Source organism: Monopterus albus, unplaced genomic scaffold, assembly GCF_001952655.1.
Source record: "Monopterus albus unplaced genomic scaffold, M_albus_1.0 scaffold75.1, whole genome shotgun sequence".
In the NCBI taxonomy this organism is placed as follows: Eukaryota; Metazoa; Chordata; class Actinopteri; order Synbranchiformes; family Synbranchidae; genus Monopterus; species Monopterus albus.
This window is the reverse complement of record NW_018127955.1, coordinates 1,130,791-1,155,091: the sequence shown is the minus strand read 5'-3', so window position 1 is coordinate 1,155,091 and position 24,301 is coordinate 1,130,791. Positions and strand designations below refer to the sequence as shown.

General features: G+C 39.8%; 1 protein-coding gene across 1 annotated transcript in view; it reads left to right on the top strand.

Moving 5' to 3' along the window:
* The first annotated feature begins 12,465 nt into the window (after positions 1-12,465).
* Positions 12,466-24,301, top strand: part of strbp (spermatid perinuclear RNA binding protein) — a 77,462-nt gene continuing 65,626 nt past the window's right edge. Inside the window, 1 exon segment of the mRNA XM_020605984.1 lies at positions 12,466-12,650. The gene's annotated coding sequence lies outside the window, so the exon portion shown is untranslated.

Here is a 24,301-nt window from a genome sequence, read left to right as displayed (position 1 = left end):
GCACTGTTAGATCTCTTTTTAACAATTTACCTACAATAATTCTATTTTTAACTCCAGGGTTTACAGCAGAGGTTATCATTAAAATATGTACATTTGTTAAATGAATTAAAACATTATGAGCTGATGTGCTGCTTCACATATTGTAGCAAGACTTGATGAGTTTGGCATGTCGACTAGGATCCTTTGCAACTTCTATAGCTGCATTGTCGAGAGCATCTTAACCAGCTGCATCACTGTCTGGTATGGCAGCACTACTGCTATGGACCGCAAGCGCCTGCAGAGAGTGGTAAAGACTGTGGAGAAGATCACCAGGACCCCACTGCCCTCTCTGCAGAGCACTACCCTCCAGTCAGAGGCTCAGAAGTGTAAAATGCAGGACCTCTAGACTGAAAAACTCTTTCTATCCTTCTGCCATCAGACTCCTAAACAGCTGACTCAGGATCTACCTCATGTAATTCCATCTGTACTGTTTACATTCTCAGTTTGCACATGTATAATTGCACATTGACTGTTGACTGCTGCACATGCTGCTCCCATGCAGTATACATTTTCTTATTATATTCTTATATATTTTTATTATATTGCTGCATTTGCTGCTTAAAGTGCCTTAGATTTTGCGTTACTTATCTACTTTATATTTCATTTGTATTTTGTGGCATTCATGTGGACGGCAAAGTAAGAATTTCATTGTACAGGGAAACACGTTTCCTAACTGTGCATATGACAAATAAACACTTTGACCTTTGACCTTGAGTGTGGTAGTTGTTTAGACCACCATAAACTAACTGAATTGTCAAGAGACAACATGAATAAGAAATAAGATAATCCTTTATTGTCATTGTAACACGTACAATGAAATTTTTGAGTGACCTCCAGTTGGTGCAGCAATAAAAAAAACATAACATTTGAAGTAAAACCATTTAAAAAAATGTAGTGACTATTGTCACTATTGTAGTGAAGTTCAGTTAACAGTGAATGTTAATGTTATTCATCTTCCCTTTTTTTACACATATGGTTAGAAGACATTAATCGGGACTGTGTCATGGTGCACATACTATACTGACTGTATAAACTGTTGTGTTGCTCTGAACTTCTCTCTCTTTCTGACATATTGTACATATAACATCTTAAGCACAAGATAAGAAAGAACTACAGTAGTTCTTTGCTCTGTTGCTCATGAATGATTGTTTTATATTTAATTGCAAAAATGAACCCACTTAGTGTAACAAATCCCCCACTCTCATAAACTATTATTGTTTTTTGTGTCTTTTGTTTCACTGGAGCAATTGTCCCTTGTGAATATCTGAGCACTGACACATGTACTCTACAAATACCAATGGTTATCATGACAGAAATACCAAAACATCCTGACCTCATTGCTCAGATGTTTTTTTTCTTCAGATGGGCAACAACTGTCAGCACCTAGAGCAGCACTGTGCACAAATAACTGCTCACCCCCAGTGTGTGTGTGTGTGTGTGTGTGTGTGAATGTCCACTGGAGTGTCTGTACAGTATGTGTGTAAGAAATAGCCTGGTCATTGTCTAAATGTATCTTGCTTGTACTGTCACCTGGATTCCATCTTTCACTTTGTGTTTTTCATAAAATGTACTCTTTAATATGCTGCAGTTTCTTTCTATGTCATACCATCTTGGATTTCATGACCACCCAGCACTCATTCTGCTCTTTGTTGCTGCACTGGGAGGAATAAAAGGAGAAGGAGAAGAGATGGAGTCACAAGAAAGGTTAGTGTGAGAGTGAGAAAGGAAGGAATAATGAGAAGAGGACTGTGTGAGAAGAGAGCGCGATCAAAAAGCATAAGAAGGTTATAAAAAGAAACGGAGCACATCTCTGTGGGGAAGGAATTTGTGCCCTAAAACAAAATACTGAAGTGAGAAATAAATTAATGTGAAAGTCAAAGAAACAAAACAGATGAAGGGAAAAACTGACAGTGAGAGAAACAGAGACAAAAATGTGGAGGTGACAGATTTCTGAGTGTCTGGGAAAAATCTTCAGCAGCAGGTGTGAATCTAGCCTCAGACGGCAGATCAGAGGCAGGCAGCTAAACCCACAGACACACACACACACATACTTGCACATTATACGCACAACTGAGATGTGTTTTTTCTCTGGCAAGCTATTTTAATTTTCCCTTTCTGCCTTCTAACTGTCTGTCTTTCTATCTCTCAGGCAGATAAACACACATTTCATCTGAAAAAGACTTTAAAACATGACTGCCTACACCCAATGCTCATTTTTATTTATTTATTTTGTAAAGTAAAAATACAAATTATTTCATAACACCCCTTTTCTTCAACAGCAACACACAAAGGCAGAGACTGATATGCTAATGTAAAACTGATTTACTGATTGCAGCTCAAAAAGAAACTAAATTTAGACCTGTTGATTACATGGTTTTAACGAAAGGTTGATGGAAATTCAAATAAATACGAGCACTTTGTTTCCAATAGTCCTTTAAGGCTGGAATGAGAATAGGTTTTAGGTGTTTGTGAATTAGTAGAAAAATAGGTGAGCTACAATCACTGCAAACATCAATTAAATGTTTTTATGCAAAGCTGTTGTTGTACAACGCCAAAGGTCCTCGTGCATTTGTGGAGTAACTTTGTTAAGTTAAAAGAAAAAACTGTCAAAACCTATAAGAAGAGGTTTAACAGCAATAAACCGACCCCCAAAGAAAATGAAATTCTGTTATCGGTGACAGGATATTGAAAAGCGGTAAAAACATTTCATTGGCATTTACATGAGTATGTGTATGTACACGCACTCTTGTATGAATAAAGTTTATCCAGGGGACAAATCTGTGTAAAAAAAACTAATATTTTGCTTAATAAATTTAGTTGCACATTTCCATGCATGCACATTACAACTCTGATCATCCATTTACAGATACAGTAGGTCACCGCATACACACACACACACACACACCTCCCTGTGCTGCATAGTCTCTAAGAAGTAGACAGCTGCCACTCTAAAACTGAACTGTAATTAACACCTTTAAACCCAACATACCAGCCTCATAAATAAAAGAAGCCGATTAAGAGCCAGGAACACATTAAAAGTGGATTAGCCCCCAAGATGTAAATACCCTGCCCTCATTTTCATCATAGTACCCAGAATCCAGAGCCTGAACCATCATTAAAGAACCAGGAGGGCTGAAATGTATCCAAATGTTTTTGAGCTAGAGTGTTTGAGACAGGCAATGAGATAAAATGACTAATAACAAAAATACTAATAATGATAATGATGATGATGATGAAAATAAAATGGAAAGAAAAAGGGGGATAGTAAGAGGGAGTATTACAGAGACATGTCAATCACATATAAATCCTTTGGAACTGAGGCCAGGGGACTTAGACTTCCCTTGATGCCCCTACTCTAAAATACACACCCATACCACACTAGTTATCACACATCAGAAATGTGCATGCACATGATTCACACAATGGTCAGCTAGAATCATAAGTATGACGTGTTAGTTTTTACCTAGTGTGCACAAGGAGCAGAATACAGCAATATATATACAGTATATGTTGTTCTACCATTAATGCTTTGTATTCAACCTGCCACGCTGTCTCTCTGGTTTGTGTCCGAGTTCAGACATGTTGAGTCTTTACACCAATCTGATGGAGCTTGAGAGAATCTGCCAGAAAAACAGGATAAACTTCTCAAATCCAGGTGTGCAGGCTTGTAGAAGCTTTCACAAGGAGACTCAAAGCTGTAATTACTACCAAATAGGTAATCAAAGAACCCAAAGATTTGGCACCTTTTGGTGCTTTTCGTAAAGAAGAAAAGACATACAACAAAAACATTTTAGATGACAAAATCAGGTATGACTTCCTGTAGCAAAACATGACAAATACAACATACAGTGTCTGGAAATACAATGTTATTGTTACATAGCACCACATTTTTTAAGATATGGGCCAAAAAGTATCATATATTCTTTATTAGAAAATCAAAGTGTACATTATTGTTTGGATATGAAAAAGGTGATACACACTAGTGATCAGTGGCAAAAAAATAAGTCACATTCTCTCAAAACATTTTTCAGAAATTGTGGGGGCGGCTGTGGCTCAGGAGGTAGAGCGGGTCATTTCCTAACTGGAGGATTAATGGTTCGATTCCCGGCTTGTCCAGTCAACATGTCGAGGTGTCCTTGAGCAAGACACTGAACCCCCAGTTGCTCCCGGTGATGTCACCGGTGTGTGAATGCGTGAGTGCTTAGGAGTGCGAATGGGTGAATGGCCGAATAATGTGAAAGTGCTTTGAGTGTGCTGTAAAAGCATAGAAAGGCGCTATACAAGTATAAGACCATTTACCATTCAAACTAATGATAATCTATGACAGCCTAAGTGTTCAGCTATAGGTTTGTGCTTAAATGTAATGAGTGAAACCCCATTAACATGGCATATACCTGTTTTACCTGTGGTGGCAAAGGGTGAGCGAAAGAATCACCAAACAGAATATTTGAACTGATGCACTGACTTTGCCTCCACAGTCAGGAAATCACTGAGCTGCAATATTGCTCTTGTTATTTTCTCCATTCAGCCTGATCTAATGTGAGGCCTTTCATTGCTCAACAGATGGAAGGATTTAGGCAGACACTCACGGTCTCTCTCTCTCACACACACCCACTCACACACACACAGTCATACATGCAAGCACAGACAAAATAGATGAAAGATTTTTGTCATTAAGCCATTATAAAAGTAATATGGTATATCCATATATAAAATTCTGATTGTGATGTCTAGTATCAGGTGATAAATGCTTTCCCACCACCTGATGCTTAAAAATGATTACAGCTGTAAATACCAGCAGTCACTATGCTTAGCCTTAGAATGTATCTATTCACTTTTGTTATTAAAAAAACATTTGTGAAAAGTCTCCCCCCTCCTTGTTTCTGTTGCTTTCATAGTGCTACAGACACAGAGGTTTGGAATGAATCTTGGGATGGAGAAAACAGATGTAAAGACAGAGGAAGATGAAAGTACCAGGATGTTCAGGAGAGTGGGGACAGAAAAAAAACAAGCAGGGGGGATGGCAAAAGATCACCGGGCATGTGGAGTAGTAGTTGAACAGGCTGGACTGATGGCCCTCATCTAAAGGAACCGATATCCATCAGGATCAAGATCAATGCTATAGTCAGAGTTACACTGTGCTGCATGTGTTCAGCTTTCTCTATTCTGTATCTCTGGCTCTCTGGCTTTTTTCACTGCTGTTCTTTGGCTGTCCTCTGTCACTCACAGCTGGTATCAGAGTCTAAAGTCATTGTACATTTGATGGGATGCCATATGAGCAACACTTTGCACAGCCAAATGAAAACACCTTCATGGCAGCTCACACAAGCCTTACTGATACAGCAGTGACTAAAGCGAGTTGCTGGTTTCACTGCTTTGCATCATCTCACCAACAGTCTGTTTTAGTTCAATCTGTTCACTCAGCTTCTCTGTGTCTCTGTGTGTGAAGACTCCTCAGCCTCTGTGTTTGTGCTGGTGCACGTATATCGTTGTGAGTATGTCTTTGAGTGTGTACTTTTCAACTTTTTGCTTTGCCAAGGATTAATAATACCTGTAGCTTCACACTTGTGTAAAAGAGTAAAAGGGAGGCACTACAGTGAATGCACATAGCAAGACCCAATTTGAGCCATTTTACAAAAATGTCAACACTCTTTGAATGTATTGTAGATGCTCGTCTATTGCTTTAAAAAGCCGCTATTCATAAGTTTATCCAAATTGATGAAGCATCTGATTATGGAGTTGTGCCACCATGTTATTATTGGAATGTGGGAAAACATCACCAAACATCCAGGTAATATGAATGCAAATATTTCAGTTCATGAAATAATAAAAAGAACTGTACTGGCTCTGATCTGTGTTTGTCAGTAGCAGAGCATGAACGAGGGGCTTTAAACATGGTGAACAGAGAACAGTTTCACCGCATTGCAGCATACAGATCCATGCAATATAGTGACAGTAAATGGTACATCATTGCTTAGAACATAACGCTGTAAATTTGCAAAGGGTTCTAACAAATACTAAATGTAGAGAAAACTAAAAACAATATAGAGCAAATATAAAAGTGGCTTCATTTTGAGGAGTGACTTGAAAGAAAAGACTAGAGTGACTAGTCTGATATTTTCAGGAACCTTGTTTTCCAGCACCAGGCTTTCCACTGCTGAGAAGACTGGAACTTATTACATCTGAATAAGACTTGGAGGTAATCAAGGAAATAATATGAGCCTACCGATTTAGCCTTTTTGCCTCTAAATCATCCACGTCTATGATTTGATCAGCAATTAAAATTTTGTAATTCAGTCTGGTTATCACACTACAACTGCAGCTTGATGCCTAGAGGATGCATATGATGTATGATACTTTACTGGTCCCCAAGGCATACATTTGTTGTGTGTTATTGTTGTTAAACTGGACCTCTGTACCTGAAGTTCAAAGGTCAGGGCTAGCTATGGAATGATGCTAGAGCTGGAAGTAAGTCAACATGTTGTTCAAGACACTTGAATAATAATTTTGATTTCAAAATAAAGCAGTTTTTTATATTTCAGTAAATCTAAGAAAAGATACTTTTGATTTGAGTGGCTGACTTAAAAACCTGTTGTGATTTTTCACGGTGTGCTTTTTGGTGAGCAGGTCATATTATGACCAGCAAAGGAGAGTGTCAGCCATTCTGGTGAGTGTATGTGTCATGCTGTCACCGATAAGAGAAGCTGAGATCAAGCCTGACAGCCAAAGGCTTGAGCTGCACACAGTGTTACAGGCTTTGTGCAGCTCAAGCTTTGTGCTTGTGTATGTGTGTGTACTGTATTAAGTTTTTTATGTGAGGTTTTGAGTGGGACAACAGTGTGGTCTCACTTTACCATTACTATCACTAACAATAGATGTTCATAAGATTATTTATCCACCAACCACATAGTTTGTAATTCTGTGTTTAAGTGTGTGAGAGAAATGATCTAAACCCAGATGTTCAAGATGCATAGATACATGACCTCATAGCAAATCCATCTCTTATGTACAACGCCAGCTTTGTGAAGGTGTTATGTCATCATCTGCTCATTTCGCTTGATACAAATTTAAGAGCTCTTGTCCTCACCTTTCATGAGCTGGAAAAGGTTATGATGAACGGATGTCCTTTTTCAAAAAGCCACTTCAAAGCACGGTTTTCCATCAGCTGTATTAATGAAGGCACACAGTGTAGGCAGGAAATGTTTCCCCGAGTCCATAGTCCACCACTGCTCTGTATTTAAAGCTCCCATCTCATCCATCATGCTCCAACAATAGAGATGTCATCAACTCCCTAAACAACTGCTCAGCCACAACCCCCTGAAAGCGTGTGTTTATGTGTGTGTGCACGCGTGCATGCATCTGTATGCTTACATGATTAAACCTGACAAACATGAGTGACTTTGTTTGGGTGTGTGTGTGCACTTCAGTCGTGGCAATATCTTATTTAGAAAGTGAATCTCATTAGTGATACTCTGTGTTAAAAAAAATCAAATCACCTGTTTGACACCAGCATTGTGCTGTGCTGAAAGGCATTCACTGATAGATAGAGACTGATCGTTTCTTTTTTTACAGTGACATGTCAGCTCCTCCTACTTTTATTGAGGAAATGTTTTAATTAGAAAATAAACTGTGGGCTGCATAATCTTCAGTGCTAACAAGTAAGGAGAAAAATGAAAGAAACAGAACTAGATGGATTCTTCTTTACATGGTTGATAGTCAGATTAGTATTTAGCGAAATACTTCCTGGCTGCCCGGTCTGTGTGACCGCAGGCAAGACAGCCTGTGTGCATCCATGTGTGTGAGTCCACCTTACCCCTATGCCCGTGTCACACTGGCACGACCATCTGCTACCCGCTCAAGTTCAGTCCTGCCTAGCAAGACTCCTCACAAACACACACAACTCTCTGTGTCCTGTTTGTGGTCAGACAGCCAGGTGGCATCACACCAGATGAAATGATAAACATGCTGCAACCCTCAGTGCACTATGGTCCAGCAAAAGAAAGTCCCTCTTAGTCCTTTTGCTTCTCCTTCTATCTCGATGTGAACATAAGCCTGATTAAGGTGCAGAAAGGGTGTCTGTCTGTCTGTCTGTCTGCCTGTCCTTCCTTCTGTTTCTCCCTATGCCATTTGGCCCGTTTCACGGCCTTGGACTGGGAACATAGGAGCTTTTCCTCACAACTGCCAAACAATGCTCATGTGTTTGTTTGTGCATGTGTGGGGTGTGTGTTTTAGAAGACAACTCTAAAAAAGAACTCCTTAGAGGGGTGTCAGATGGCAGGCGTTTGTGTTGGCGTGCAGAGGGGGGATGGAGAGATGATGGGGGAGGACGGAGGATATGACAGAAGGAAACAGGAGGAAGGGAAGACTACTCTGTTCTGTGCTCTTCAGCTTTTGTTCTCCTAGATAATAACTCTCCACCCCCGACTCCAAAAACCAAGGGATCCCCTCCAATCTGGAAATACGAGTAACATTCAAGCTATGGTTATAATGACTAGTTATACCAACCTACATGCAAACTGTGATAGTACACATTAAAGTTCATACTGTATATAATCTCATAGGATGATTCACTACAAATTTTCAGCAGTTGGAACTGAAACTATGTCAGATTTCTGATAGTCAATTATAAATGCCCTAAAAAAAGAAACAACGTGGTTTTAATTTGGGCCAAAAGTGAGAAGGGAGCAAACATAGAGCCATGTCACTGCCAACAGCCTGGAAGCCACTTGAGTGCCTTGGTTTAATCTGCTGGGACCAGACAAGAAAACTAAAATCTGAGAATCAACACTAAAGAAGGAAAAGAAAATACTGATGGGGAAACTGAGAGGAAGTAAAAGGCACTGAACGTTAAAGCGAAAACACCGTTCTGTTTGCTGTGACCTGGTTGACTAGAGCAGCGTCTGCAACCCACATGAAATCTAAAAATACTCCCACACCACTGACTGCCACTATGCCATGGCCTCAGTACACAGATGAATAACTGCTTGTGTACGGTATGCTTATGTGCATGTGTTAACGTGGGAATGGAAAATGATTCTGCCACGGCTTCATTTAGAAGCACCAACCACAAATATACTATTTAAGACATTTTGTCAAATATATTACAAAGTGTATATGTGTTTCTGTGTGGCATGCAGGTCAGTGGGCCACACTCCAAGCAGATGTAAATCAAATAAATGACTAACTATTGTTTTAGTATGCAACACTACTACTGCAATGTGCTTTCCACCAATGTGTAAAATAAAATAGCTTTCTGTAATTTGAACAATGTCAGAAATGCTGTTCAAAAGTGAACTAACTGCGTCACAAATACAGCACCTGGAAAGCTACTGAGATAGAGTGGAGACTCACCAGCTTCACCTCCATTAACTTGCAGTATGGTTTGGAGCAGGTGGTGAACAGCATTGTGGTGCATTTGAGGAAAAAGAAACATCTTTAGGGAAAGTACATTAAATATTCCACTGCTTGTGTCGTTTTGTCTATAACTTGCATTCACAACTTAAATAAAGTAAATGTGCACCTTTGAAGTGATACATAAAATAACAAAGAAGATACAAGTCTGATATAGTTGTTATCAGTAACTGAAAACGTGTCTTATTGTATTGAAAATTGCTAGTAAGGTGAAAAACTAATAGCATGACAACTGAATACAACTGACCACTGTGACCAGGTGTCTTCACCTAGATTGTGTTAGTGTAGTATTATTACATTGTGTTTGCCTGTGTATTTGTGTCTGTATCATAAATTATGCTAATAGGTTTGTACATAAAATACGCCAGTAGTCCGTTGGTATGTCACTCAGAAGTGGGCCATCATATGATTGACAGATGTGTGACAGGTGTTTCTAATACTGTTACATGATTTTCATACTTTTATTTTATATGCACTTTAATATAGGACAGGCATATTTACATAGGGCAAAACTCTGTTTGCTCCTAAAACTTTATTTCGTGTTAAATACTTTTCAAGAGTCGTATTTGCATTTAGGCTATTATATATAGAAACTCTCAGTTTCTTCATCTTTTAGGTTAGAACATTTAACCACCATTAGGTTGGCCGAAATCCTAATAATTATATTTAGAAAGCTATAATACAATAGGTTACAGTAGTTTAAGTTTATTCTAAGCATATTTACTTTTAACTGTCTATTATCATGTCATGTCATCATAGATGCTAATAATTTTTTTGACAGAACAAAACAAGCAATAATCTAACAGCTGTTCTCTAGTCGAATTGTTAGATGGTTTGGTTGTATTCATTGTATTTTATAACTTTACCAAATCACAATATATCATAAAACCGTAATGATTAGATTGTTACTGTGTTACAACATACTAGTTTTCCGTACTTTCAAAAATTGCCATAAATGATGTAGTTTCCTTTCTGACGCACACTCACTGCCACACAGTAGGAGAGCCATTTTATGCAAGGATGCATCCTGCACCAATCAGTTATCTTGTCTTTCTTGGGCTTTCTCTCACACTTTCTCCCCTCCTGTCGCCAATTAGGAGCACCGAGCGTGACCACGTGAACAAATCCCGTTGTCTAAATTCCCGTTCAGCAGCGAGCAGCTCGGAGTGAACGGTAGAGCTGAACGCTTCACTGAGTTGGAACTAATAACGGCAGGCTGAACGGGAGCAGTGTGCAGGTTGCTTTTTTTTTTTTATTGGCTATCCGCTTTTCTACCTTGATCCCCCCCCCCCACCCCCCTTCACAGCTCTGTTAGGACAGTATGCGCTTCAGATACGGGGCTCTGCGACAGGATGTCTTGGATTGAATTTGTCCTCGGCTGATGGTGATTTTTACTCTCCTCCCATCCGCGAACAGGACAAACAGCATCATCGGCTGGTTGCTCTGCACCGTCTGCGCATCGAAACTGAGTCACCCCGCTCCTCCCTCCCTCCCTGCCCCTCTCCCCCTTGTCTCCGGCAGGCACATGAGGCTATTGATAGTTGACAGAAGCCTCGTAATCCCTGACTGACCTGACTGACTGACCACAGTCATTTGCGAAACAAGATTGATTAATTGAACTTTATTTTGCTTCGAGATTTGTTTTAATTGGTAACGCCCACATAGACGGATGCCATGCGTGGGGAGAGTGTGAGAGGCTTTTTTTGGGTGCTGCATGCAGCCAGGCAAGCAGAGGCAAGCTTTTATTGCTGAATTATTTATAAGACTGTCTGGGAGGGAGCATCTCATGGATGGAGAGAGAGCTAGCCTACTCTTTCCGATCGTGATTTCTCCCCGTTTTTCTTATCAAATGCAGTCTATTGCATCTTGTTTACTACATTATTTAGCTACTGTAATTTAAGGTACACATATAGTAGGGTAGGCTTGGCTTCTTTTTATTGTTTTAACAAAGAGTTTATAACATAGGCTGCTGTATTTAGTGCCGAAACTATTAATCGAAAATCGGAGAAATTGACATAAAAATAATTGGTATGTATTTTGGTAATTATTTGTTATTAATTAAGCAAAAATTGTCCCGCTCATTAGGTAACAATTAACATTCTCTGATTGCAGTTATTTAGATTTTGGACTATTAACAAAATAAAGTGAAAACATTCCCATGAATATCTTATAATTCGCTACTCACTCGTTATTGGTTTTAATGATTCATCGAAAAGAAACGTTTTCAGGTTAATGAGGAGTTGGCCTATAATGGTCTAGATAAATGAATTACATTAGAGGCAGGATAGAAATAACTAACAGTGGTGGAATGTAACTAACGGGTTACATTTACTTAGGTAGGCTACTCTGAAGGAGCCTACACGCACTTTAACCGACACATTTCCATGTAATGCTGCTTTAGACTTCTATTCCATTACATTCCAGAAGGAGGAAATATTGTACTTTTTACTCCATTACATTTATTTTACTGCTAATTGTTACTTTGTAGAGTCAGACTCATCATACAAAATATAATAAATGAATAAGCTAAGTAATTCAAAGCCCCACCTTTACCAGCTGCAGTATTAGCCTACGTGATGCTTGCGCAAATTGCATCACCGGTGTTAATCCAAAAGTGTTCTGAAATGGGCCATTCTACAAAACGAGTAGGTTATTGCTAGCCTACTTTAGGTTCCCTGCAAATATTTGATGATAATGCTTTTATATTCCGTTTTTACAACTTTTGTCATTTTACTTTTATCAGCCACTATGTTTACAGTATCTGGCTTCTTCTTCTGCCACTGGCTGTTATTGTGTTAAATGTATTTATTTGCCTTATTTGTCCACTGCCATTCATTTTTTCCTCCAGACCCATCCCCAGTAAACGAATAATATAAAATATAAGTAAAGAAATAACACTGGTGCGTGTGCGCTCTGCCTTTGACCGCCCTAGTCCACTGGGAATGAATAGACCCCATCCGCGCATGCGCACTCCCTCCACTCATTTCTCTCCTCCCGTGCGTGGAGCAGCCAGCAGGCGGCCCCGCGCTCACTCGCTCGCTCTCGTTGCGCCGTTTGTCAGACCACTTCTCCTCGTTGCTGTTCAGTGGTGAAAGCTCAGATCGGCTTTCTCGTTTTCGGATTGAGCTCGAATTCTTCCCCCTTTGGATTTGTATGTTTTGGTGTCAGTGACAGACTTCCAACAGCGCACTGCAAACACTGTAAGTTGGCTGATATTTCTTTGTAGCGATGCTTTTTCCTGTATTCTGTGGAGGCTTTACGTGCATGTGCAGCGCTGTCATCCAGAGAGAGGTGAAATAAAGAGGCAGGAGTTTAAGCTGTATTTTCTCTCAGTGTCTCTCTGTCTTGGTCTTGGTCGATAACAGGTTTGTAAGTTCACCTAGTTCGTCTCCTATCTTGTTTATTGTTTCGCTACACGTCCTCGTTTTCGCTTTTTTTTTTTATCAGTCCAAAGAACAAAAGAGGAACTTTACACGTGATATCAGGTGAACTTTGCTGTGAGTCTTCAGAGTTGTAGCAGAGTCAGTGTTTGCGGAAGATGTTTTGTTGTTAAAGCAGAAATATCCTACGAAGAATAGGATGAGGAGAGCAGAGGTGCTATTGGACTGGAGCTCATCTTTCCCACAGAAGCAGGTGTCTTATAACCCACTTCCGCACTGTGCTGCAGATATCACTTCAATATAAACCCATTCACGGCTCTTTTTATGTCTAAAGATTTTCTCCAACTGTTACTGGGGGTATTGCAAGTTCAGATGCCATAATTTTCATATTTTTAAACTTTTTTTTTTCAGTTCCTCTTTCCTTTCTTTAACCTTTATGCTCTATAGTCTTTTAGGGAACCAAAAGTAAGTTATTGGAGAGCCAGGTTCCATCACCGAGGTTATTTCCTCATTCATTAGACCTATACCTTCTCTGTTATGTGTGTGTGTGTGTGTGCAATCAAGTGAATGGCAGTGAAAGAAAGAAATAGCTGAACTGCTCCCTCCTCTTGCTGAACCAGCTTGTTGGCATACCTAAACCCGTGCACTGATCGTAAACTAAAACCTTATTTGATGGCCTGGCACAATTAGAGAGTTCACAACAAGAATATCAGCATGTGAGCATGCAAAAGCCTTTAGACCTGTTTGGGCAGTATTATAAAAAAAACAACAAGCAGTTCCTCTTGGTGCTGAAGCTAAAGTATTTCAGATTTAGCAGGTGTTCGTTTTGAATTTTCATTATGTGAACTGAACTGCATTTGACCTCTGCTGTGGTCTGTGCTGGTTTATCAGATCTTTGCACCTGGTGGTCTCCAGGCTTGACTGACAGCCTGTTACCTGTTGGGTTATTTTTGTTTTCTTCACCCTGCTCCACTTTGGTGTCCCTCACACACTCAGCCACACCTAGATAGGAATGTGGGGCGGCTTTATGTTAATGAAAAGCCCTTGCTTGACTCGCTTGTGTAGAATTCAGTTGTTGCTTGTTAAAGTCATATAATGTTCCTCTTGTGCTGTGTACTGAGTGGACTTTGTGAGGAGAGGGAGAGATGGAGTTATTACATCCTTGCTTTTGGTGTATGTGTGTCTGTGAGAGATTGTCAGTGATTTTGCATTATTTACTTTTTTATTTGCGTGTGTTTACGTCTCCATTCTGTTATGATGGTGTGTGACTGACAAATATCCTGCGGCAGCCTTACAGAGTGAGGAGAGTACCAGAGATCAAGAAGGTTCAGAAAATGTGTGTGTACCTGTACTGTGTGCTTCACTGTGTATCCTTCAGGAGCCCATGAGTACTTCTGTAGACTCTTTCTTCTAGGCATTGACTTGGCAGTGAGCGTTCTATTGGTATCCAAGAGATAAGAGGATGAGAAAGAGGGAGAGGGTGAGCTGCTATCGTACGGTCAATTCTTTCTTATAAATGTTTTATTTTTCCCTATGCTTTTCTTTGTGGGATTGGATAATCTATTTTTTCTTCTGGTTTCTTTCATCATTTTAGCATCTCAAGTTTTTTTTAAATTATTCTTTGTGACCTTACTACATAGATTTTCGTCTTTGAATTTGGATTATCTCATTATGTTGTTTATTTGATATTATGAGAAAGTAAACATTGAATAAGGCTACAATACATGAAAAATGTCATTCTTTCCAATGAAATGTACTTGAATGATAAATGCCAAATATGCTCATATGTAATTGATCGGAATTCAAATATCTTTTCTATAAAAACAGAGTTTTTTTTTTAACCATTTTATGTTTCACTCTTGGGGTTTCATTTTCCTTGTCCATGACTCAATCCATCTCCCCCTGTTGGCTGTTTGCAACATAGGTCATAAATCCCACCTCCTCCAAACTAAAAACGTAAAGTACAACTCAGATAAATTTTCCCAGAGGTCCTTTCTGTGGGTTTTGGTAGATATGATCATGTTGATGTGTGTACAAGTAGTCATCTTTCTGGTAAGTTTGTTTTAATAAGCTATTTGATGATGTAAAAAGGGGTGTATTTTGGATGATCTGACCTCTTTGACAGGCAGCCTGATACGTCACCCAGATACTTGGTCGTTACCGAACAGAATCTGGTTGCAGGATGCCAAGATGGAAGCTGCCATATTCATGATATTTTGGCTTCACTTTTGCCTGGTGGAGGAAAGCGGTGATGCGACATTCATATTTCTACAGTCAGTGCTTGTATCAAAAGGGTGATTGAGGCACTACCACTGGATTTGGATCCCTTCTGTGAATTTGGAAGTGGATTTAATTTCCACTAATGGAACTTACTTTAGTCGAGATACCGAGCTTAAGAACACGCAGAGAACTGGCAACTAGGTAATGTGCTCTGAGCGTGCATGGCAAAGTCAGATGCACACAAACACAGACACAGTGGAGTGCAAAATCACTGATTTGTCTGTTAAATTGTTCAAATCTCCTCTACACTCAGTCAGGTAAACAAGCACCATTGAGTTTGTTTTCATGTCAAGTTCAATGAATTTTATTTATTTGGCCCCAGAACTAAAAATCTGCCTCGAATGGCTTTGCAGTCAACACCTTCTTTCTTTAAATCCTCTGTTCTGATAAGAAGACACTCACAAAAACAATGTTCAGTGGGAAAAAAGAAGGAGCCTCAGGAAGAGCACCAGTTTCACAAGATTAATCTGGAGGCTTTTTCAGGAAGCAGCCTTAATAAATTCTGAATTTAACTCTGAATTTAGTGAACTCTGGTCTGACCCACCCTGGGATGGGAAAATCAGAGTTGTTGGTCCCAGATCAGCTGATCAGAGTATGTTCACTTTGAACTAAGTGCACAGTGAAAAGTAAGCCATCATCAGTGTATCTCCAGTGCTACGATTCACCAATGGCAGAGGCTCTATGTTGATCCAGTGGCACTAGTAATACTAACATGGGACAGTGAAAGAGCCTGAGTTAGAGAGAAGAGTCCATTAGGTAAACAGTACAGTCCCCTCATTCATTACCATAGCAGACTTGAACTTCCTTAATGGATGACGAAGTCCTGGAATCCCAATATACAGTGTATTAACTTTTTTTTTTTTTAAATATATTAATTCTGCTGGAAGCTGACAGGGACAGTTATGGTGGCTGCAGAAGATGGAAATCAAACAGACTGGACAAAAGTGACTGTGCCACTGCCCAGCAAAAACCAGGTCTGTGGTCAACAGTCAAAACATCATTGCTAGTTAATGGGCGCCTTGACCGTGTTGTGTTGCGCACCTGCTCATGCGCTGTGCTTGTTATATCCTGGGATGCTGCGCAGGACATGCAAACCTAAAAAAATAAGAAGATGACACTGACATTGGACTTAATGTCCACTGACGCACAGTGTTATAAGGAAGGACTATGTGTAGATTTTATATTTATGTTTTATGTGTGCCTGGGCATCACGGTCCTTTGCTTGCTTGGCTTCTGTTTTGCTTTATGTTTTTGGTTTAACAGTAACACCCACTCAGTAGGAGACAGCACACAACAGCATCATGGGATGTCTGTTTCTCATGCCACTGCCTCTGCAGTGTGTGTGTGTGTGTGTGTGTGTGTGTGTTCTGATACCCAGTGCCTATCAGCAAAACAGGAGTCTAGCCACTATTCCTCAGATTCTAGCATACAGCAGCACATTTAGGGTCTTGTCTGGCAAGGAAACATAGCATTAATCCAATTGGCTGGAGCTTTAGTAAATGCTGTCCTAATTGGCTGTTATGGCAGTTGGCTGCCAAGGTTCCAGTAAGCACAACAGGGAGCTGGGAGAGTCCCAGTGGTACTGTGGTGCAGTAGAGACTGAACAAAGGGCAGATAGCAAGTGAGCATGCTACTGTTTTGAATATTCCTCCTCATGGAAAGAACAAAGGACCCATCTGCACTGTGCTGACTCAGATCCAGCCAGCTGACCATATCTCATTTTCGGCCGTTGTTTTGCATGTACAGATGCAAATGCACACTCCTCCTTGTATTTCATCTGCAGTAACTAGAATGGCTTTCATTGCACAAACATGTTTGAGGAAACATCTCTCCAACTGGCTAAGGAACAAAGCCACAGGAATATTGACTCTGTATGTGTGTTTGTGTGTGCACGCTTTACAGTAGGAAGAGTGTTTCTTTGAAAAGAAAAAAATGCTGCTGCCAACAGCTGCTGCAACCGTTCCTGTTTCCTCTCACTTCAGTGTGGAATCCAGGAATAGCTCAGCGTGACAGGGACAAGACATGAGAGAAAGAAAAGAAGAGAAAGGGAGAGACAGACAGAGGCAGAGAGTATGAGAGATGGCCATGTAAGGTTTCCTGCACCACTCCTCACAAACACTGGACCTGAAATGAACTGTGTAAGTTTGGTTTCTCAAGTCACTGTTAACTTGAACTTCGGCTTTGTGTGGCTGCTTCACAAGGCAACAAAGGCAGCCTTCACCATATGGTGCATTATGGAACAGAAGTACTACTGAGTTTCCCAAAGGAACGGTTTGATTGGTCTGCATTCTCATTTTATTCAAATGTACAATAAGAGTGTCACTGCTTGATGCAATATATATGATTAGGTAGTTTACTTTAGGGATAAGAAATTTTAAAACATGATTTTTTTCCCAATGCAATCTAAGTTTAAGGGTTGTAAACAAGCTGCAGTTGTAATACTACAATATAGTGTAACTGGTTAAACACTTAGCCCTGAGATTTGTTTTAGTTGGCCACTTAATTCTTTTTTGCTTTTGTGCTTGTTTACTCTATGTACACTTTTAACAGGGGGAAAAGGGCTATCATGCTTATATAAAATAAAGTGGCAATGAAATCTATTATTTTAACTGCCTGTAGGTACTGAAGCATTGGAACAGAGCCACATCAGAAACCTCAACACTCGTTTGGCTTAATATAAAAGGTCAATTTTGAAATTAATGTTTGAGCAGAGTTTATACAGAGACATTTGATCTGTGATCTGTTTTTTAAGAGATTTAGTTCAGTATTTCTCTCATTAGGCTAGTGAAATGACATGCAGCTGTGTGTTGTATCATCTTTGCTCTGCTCAAAGAATTGAAAATCAAATATTGACTTTTTTCATTACAAAGGAAAATGCTCCAGATGGGATTGTAAACCGACTAATGTCGGTTCACATGGAATCGCTGTTCTTCAAAGTGAGATGAACCTCACAGAATATGCAGACAGCTTAAATGTACCTCAGCTTTGACTCTCCAAGTCTCTAAACTCTATTGGAGGGATGAACACTATTCTTCCAGTAGATATTCCCTCACTTGGTGTTTGGATGATGGTGGCGAAGACGCTGTCTAACACGTTGCTCCAAAATCTCCCATAGCTGTTCAGCTGGATTGAGTCTAGTGACTGTGAAGGCCATAGTGTACCGTATGATTTATATCATTCAGTGGCCCCTGGAGCCCTAAAAATGGGAAGAGACCACTCATTTGCTCAGGTTTTGCCTTTCATGTGTCACCCGTCTCATCTCTCTCACTTTTCTTGTTTGTCACTAACTCGAACATGCAGTGCAATCATGTCTGAGCGCACACACACGCATACTCCTAGTCACCTTCTCATGTCCCAGCTGCATCTACTGTAACAGATCTTGGATCAGGGAAACCATAGCTTGCCCTGATTCAGATTTCCTAGAAGACCAGTTGTTTGCTCAAACCAAGCAGAACATGTCTGGTAAGTCGCCAGTTTGAATCCCAGTTTGGTTCAACAAATGTGGCTGAACCAAACTACTGCCAAGGTTCCACAGAGCAAAGCACTCGCCCCAAGTAGCCATAAAGGTATTCAGTTTACTATGATGTACTGTGCCACAAACACGCTAACTGAAAGACTTTTTCTTTTTAAATTTCAGTTTTAGAAAAAAAGTATCAACATAATTGCTGAATATTTTTCTGTTGTTTGACTAATCCATTAATTGACAAGTCATATTAGCTATAGCCAACAAAACAACACTAAATGACAATTTTTTTTTTACAAACAGTGCTATATTGCAATTATTACTTCAAGATTACTTAGTATAATTATGCTGTTTGTTCATCACTCTGTGTCAGCTCATATCAATACATCAGACAGAGCAGATGAAGGTTTGTTGGCTGCTTTCTTTGGTAACAAACATAAAAATTACTGCCAGCTCTTGTTGTTGGTTTTTATAGTGTCTGTGTTGTACTTATCAATGTCTTGAAAAACATGATCCAGTTAAATCTTCCTCAGTCTGACAAAGTACTAACATTGCATTCATGAACTTGTTACTTAAGTCCACTTGTTTTGATGATGTACTGTGTTGATATGATGTAGTTTATACCGGTCACCATACTTCACTTCACAAGGAACAAATGAAGATGTCAAACCAGTAACAAAGTTGAGCTGCAGAGTGAATTATGAAATGGTTAAACAAATTTGCCAGTCAGGGTTTCCTTTGTTTGTTTTTTTTGAGTGGCACATATTTCATGCAACATCTGTGTTTGATGCAGAAAAAAAGGAAAACAGGATCTTTCAAGCTTACACTCTAGCACAGGAGTATATGGAGCTGTAAGTCCTCCATTAGACCAGTCCAACACATGCATTTGTGCTGCTTTAATAGAAACCCATAAGAAAAAGCCTTGAGACCAATTTTGCATCCTGCACCACAGTTTGAGGACATGGGCAATAAATGGTAATAACCCCATAAAAAAAACATGAATTCCGGGGGAAATGAGGAAAAAATACAGCAGTCTTCACTTAAAATCATTTTATGAAAATATCTTGTTGCTTTTACTTTGTGTTTGCATATGTGCACCAGCAAGAGATATGTTTTCCTCTCTCCTACTACAGTGACCCGCTGACCAGTGTTAGCAGATTAATTGCTGCTTTCATGTTAAGCTGTTGCATATCACCCTGTAATTGGTAATGGAGATTATCAGTGAAATTCTGTGAGTGTGTGTGCAGGGTGTGTGAGATTTCTTTATCTGATTAGGACATTTATCTAATGAAGCAGGATTTGTGGGATTCTCTCTCCTCAACGCATGCAGCCCACACTGACATGCACAGTAGGATCGCTGTTAAAACGGACTGCACATCTATGTAGAACTGCATTTTGTTGACAGATTCATATGACATATTATAATGCCTTTGTGCTTAGGTAGAAATGTGATATGTGGAAACGGCTGCCTCTACATTACTGCTTGTTCAGCAACACTGAGATGAAACAACTTGCAAAACGGTTTTATCCTTAAATATGGTCAAATGTATCATGAACGTTTGTATACATGTGCAGCTTCATGGTCACACAGAGAGTAGAATCAAAAATATTGCTCTAATGTACAGACACATACTTGGGCCATATGCCTCAAAGTGCATCCACTTGTATTTGCTGTGTTTGGTGGGAGGATGTGGATAAAAAGCAAAGGATGCAACAGAGCAGCACACTTCCACACACATATACTGTACATGCCAGTGAGCAGACACACAGCACTCGCAGGGAAGCGTCACCATATTTCTCCTGAGATCCTTTGGAACCACATCATCGTCTCACTCCAGCACACACATCAGTTTGAGTCTGACTTGCATACACACATCCACCACTCAACCAGCTGCCTGTGTGTGTGTGTGTGTGTGTGTGTGTGTGTGTGTGTGTGTGTGCACGGCTGTGAAAGGAAAAGGAAGGGCAGGAGAGCAAGAGACGAGTATTGTGTCTTTGCTTGCTATGTGATTTTTGCTTGAATCAATAAGCAATTTTGCTGCTTGTTTGTTCTATTGTACAAAATGTTTGGTGCAAACTTTTTTTTTCCTCATGTTTTTTGGGTGCTGTGATTTTAAACACAGACAGAAAATAGAATCAAAGTGTTATTATACTCTGCTGGATCTTTATTAAAATCATATATCCTTCTCCTGTTGATATTATTATACTGTAGTTCATATTATAAATATAATTTGCGAGTGTGTTGGTGTACACGGTGCTGGACCGACATGAGGGTACTTGGCATGTGCTACATTTTTAACAATGCTGGCACAGAGGCTTGGATTAACCCTGATGCATGTCATACTCCACTCTCTTTCTCTCTGCTCCCGGTGGGTGGGTGGGCGATGATTTTTCTGGACTTTGCATTGAGTTAATTTAATTTTAAATTCATGAGGATAATCTATAATCTCATTTAGGAAGTTAATAGGAGAGTAAACTCATCAGCACCAAGGGGAAAAATAGATGGAATGGAATCTCTCCACCTTACTTTGTCGAGTTTATCTAATCTTTTCAAGATGCAGCAGGCAGCTCATTAGATCTCTCATCCAGTGAATATAAGAAGGTGGTCGGGTAGATTTCCAAAAAAAAAAAGCTGTAAGGATTTTACTGCTCTCTACAGCGGCTTTGCTTTGTGAACTATACCCAGGCTACTGTAGGATGCACCTTAAATTAGGAATAAAGGAATGTTATGTTGGTCCGGCTCCCTGGCTTTTCATTCCCAGCTCATTAGAGCTATAGCCCAACAGCTCCTCCACAGCTGTCTCCACATTCTCTTGTCAGCTGCATAGAAAACTGTCAAAATCACACAGCATGCTACCTCAGGTCTGTTGTAGGCTCCTGGAAGTAACTTCTTCTCTCAAATCATGTTTTCATATATGCAGTCTTGTCATTTTGATTGTTAATCTGATATGTTGATCTATTCTGTACACATGACATCTATTGCATGTGTCTGTCGTGGAAGGATCCCTCCTGTGTTGCTCTTCCTTGGGTGTCTTCCATTTTTTTCTCCTTTTTGGGGAGTTTTTCCCTTATCTGAGGCGCTGAGGAAACACAGGGTAAAACTGTGATTTGTGACATTGGGGTATATAAATAAAATTAGTTTTGACTAGCTCAAACTTGCAGGATGCACTTGTGATTAGAACCTGACTTGAATGACAGATTTAAGTCACTTGTAGTTTGATTGTTGAGCGCTCATACATAGGTTCAGAATTAAATTGAAAGTGAATGATATCATATGTTACCATGCAGATGGGTACCGTAGCAACAAACATGAGGGTCTATGACAACAGTCACACTAACCACTTGCCGTAGTTACTTCAGGCTATTTTCAGGCTGAATAAGTGTGGGCATGACATTGTGGTTATCAAATGGGCATCATCCTTCACAAATGACTCACTGAGTTAAAGGCATGAAAGCTCAAGAAGGGTGAAGTGCCAGCATCCTTTCAGCACCCCCTTCCCAGTCTCAGCAGACCCTGCCACTCTGATATTATGACATGATCTTGGTTCCAAAGCCCGAGAGCCCTGAGAGCAAAGGCTCGCTCACCTTCTGTTAGCACAAGCAGCCAGGCTGTGTGAGGAGGACCAAACTGTGGCTCAGCTCATAACTTATAAAAAGAGGTCTGACACCAGGAGGCTTTATAGTTATTAGTTAAATTAAATCTAAAACCAACTAGTGTAGAGCTACGAAAGAAGGGCGACATGTTTTGGTGCTGCTGTTTTATATGAGCTGTAAGTGGCTAGGAAACAATACAAAGACCATGATAGTGACTCATGCCCTTTAATCAAAGAAAACCATGATTTGTATTGGTTTATAATCAGCAACACTGCTGTTCTAGGAAAATGGGGCTGTCTATGTCTGAAGTCATGTGATGTACTGGGTTCAAGAAAGAAACTTGGCTTTTTTTTTATCAAGATTTAATGATGATTTAATGATAAACTGTCAGTTACATATTTTGCTGAGGCTCAGTATCTGCAAATACCTCCTAACAAACAGTGACCTAGAGAATTATGCTGTATATTACATTTTTCTGGGTATATTTGTTACAGGTAGGCCATTATTGTTTGTAGTGTGTCATTTTCCTAATCTGCACAGCTGCATTTTTGTCATGGCTGCATACTACACTGAAAATCCTGTATGTCCATAAAATTATTAGGATGATGTTAATGATGTGTACAGTATGTGCTGTCCCTGTATTTTGTTCAGTAATATACTGTGGTAGTTAGTTAATACTGAGGAAAAATACCGGAATAATACTCAAAACCTCTGTCAATAATCAAGTATAGATAATTTACTGAGCTACAACTTAAAGATTTTACGGCACTTAGTATGAGCACACAAGCAAATACTGCAGGAATTGCATATTTACACAATTCCTTGTTGATGCAGGCCTATGAGCCATATGTAGCCTAACACCCCTTTAATAATAATACACAGCCTAAGAGTTACTGTTACTGTTGTCAGCCGTAGCTACAGCATGCTTTTAGTTGACATTTTATGCAATGAGCCGCAATGAAAGTTGTTTAAAAACTAAAATTGAAAATTGTTAGAAAACAAAACTGTTCTGCAAAATGGCACTTATCAAGTCAGAGGATAAAAGGGCATCTGCTTGAGCACCACTGGGGCCCATCTGCACACGTGCCCAAAGTGTGGGAATGAGTTGTCTAGACAACTTCCCTCCCCAGGCAGAGATGTGTGTGCTGTCTGTTTCAGGATGCCAAACAGCGAGCAATAGTGTTCACTGTAATGGGCCGACCCAAACAAACAGCAAACTTAAGAGGTGAGTTATTTCCTAAATTAAATTAAATGTGCATGAATAAGAGTTCAGCCCAGACACATTGAATTAGCAGGCACTTGCCGTATCTAGCTTGTCTTGGTGAGGACACCCGATATTTTTCCCACAGCTTTTTTCCCAGAATAGGTTCAGCCCACAATTTCAATCAGCACTGGTGACTTAAAGCTGAGCTTTTTTCTATTAGTTTTTAGCTGGAGGTGGCAGAGTTCCCCTCTTTACCTGAGCAGGGCTCACCTTTGTGTGTGGCATGTGGTCAAAAGACATGAAACTGTTATTCATTTTAAAATGGTCGGCTTTGACATGAATTATTAGTATGTAATTTCACTAGAGTTTTATTCAGTCAGTCAGCTGACAGCCCTGATCTTCAGACAATGAGGGTAAAAATCAGTTGTGATTGACAGACAAGATGGGTTTTTTAAAAAGATGTTAAATTTGAGTGTTTTGTGGTGATATTGGCAATTTGCTGGTATTTATTGGCATATGTTTCATCCCATTGGTTTATGTATGGGCTGGTTAGAATGTATGTAAATATGGAGAAATCTAGTCATGGGACACTTTGGAATAGTGAGATATCCACTGCTGTGTGTAGTTGTTAAACTTGGGCAGGCAAGATACCTGTAGATGCAAAAATATATGTCTTTAGTTTCTAAACTGGACCCTCAGTTGTATGAAGAAACACACAGGTATATTGATATCTGCGAGGGCAGATGAGCGTTGGAACTAACAATTAGCAGGAACCAACAACAAGTATGACCCACGTACGGAATGAGGCAAGTGATTGGCTACAGAGGTTAATAGTTTATGAGGGATTGGATCTGGAACTGAACACAATTGGAGACACTGAACAACATTATCATGAATCGGACGATGACTTTGACCCTGAAAAAAACTTTT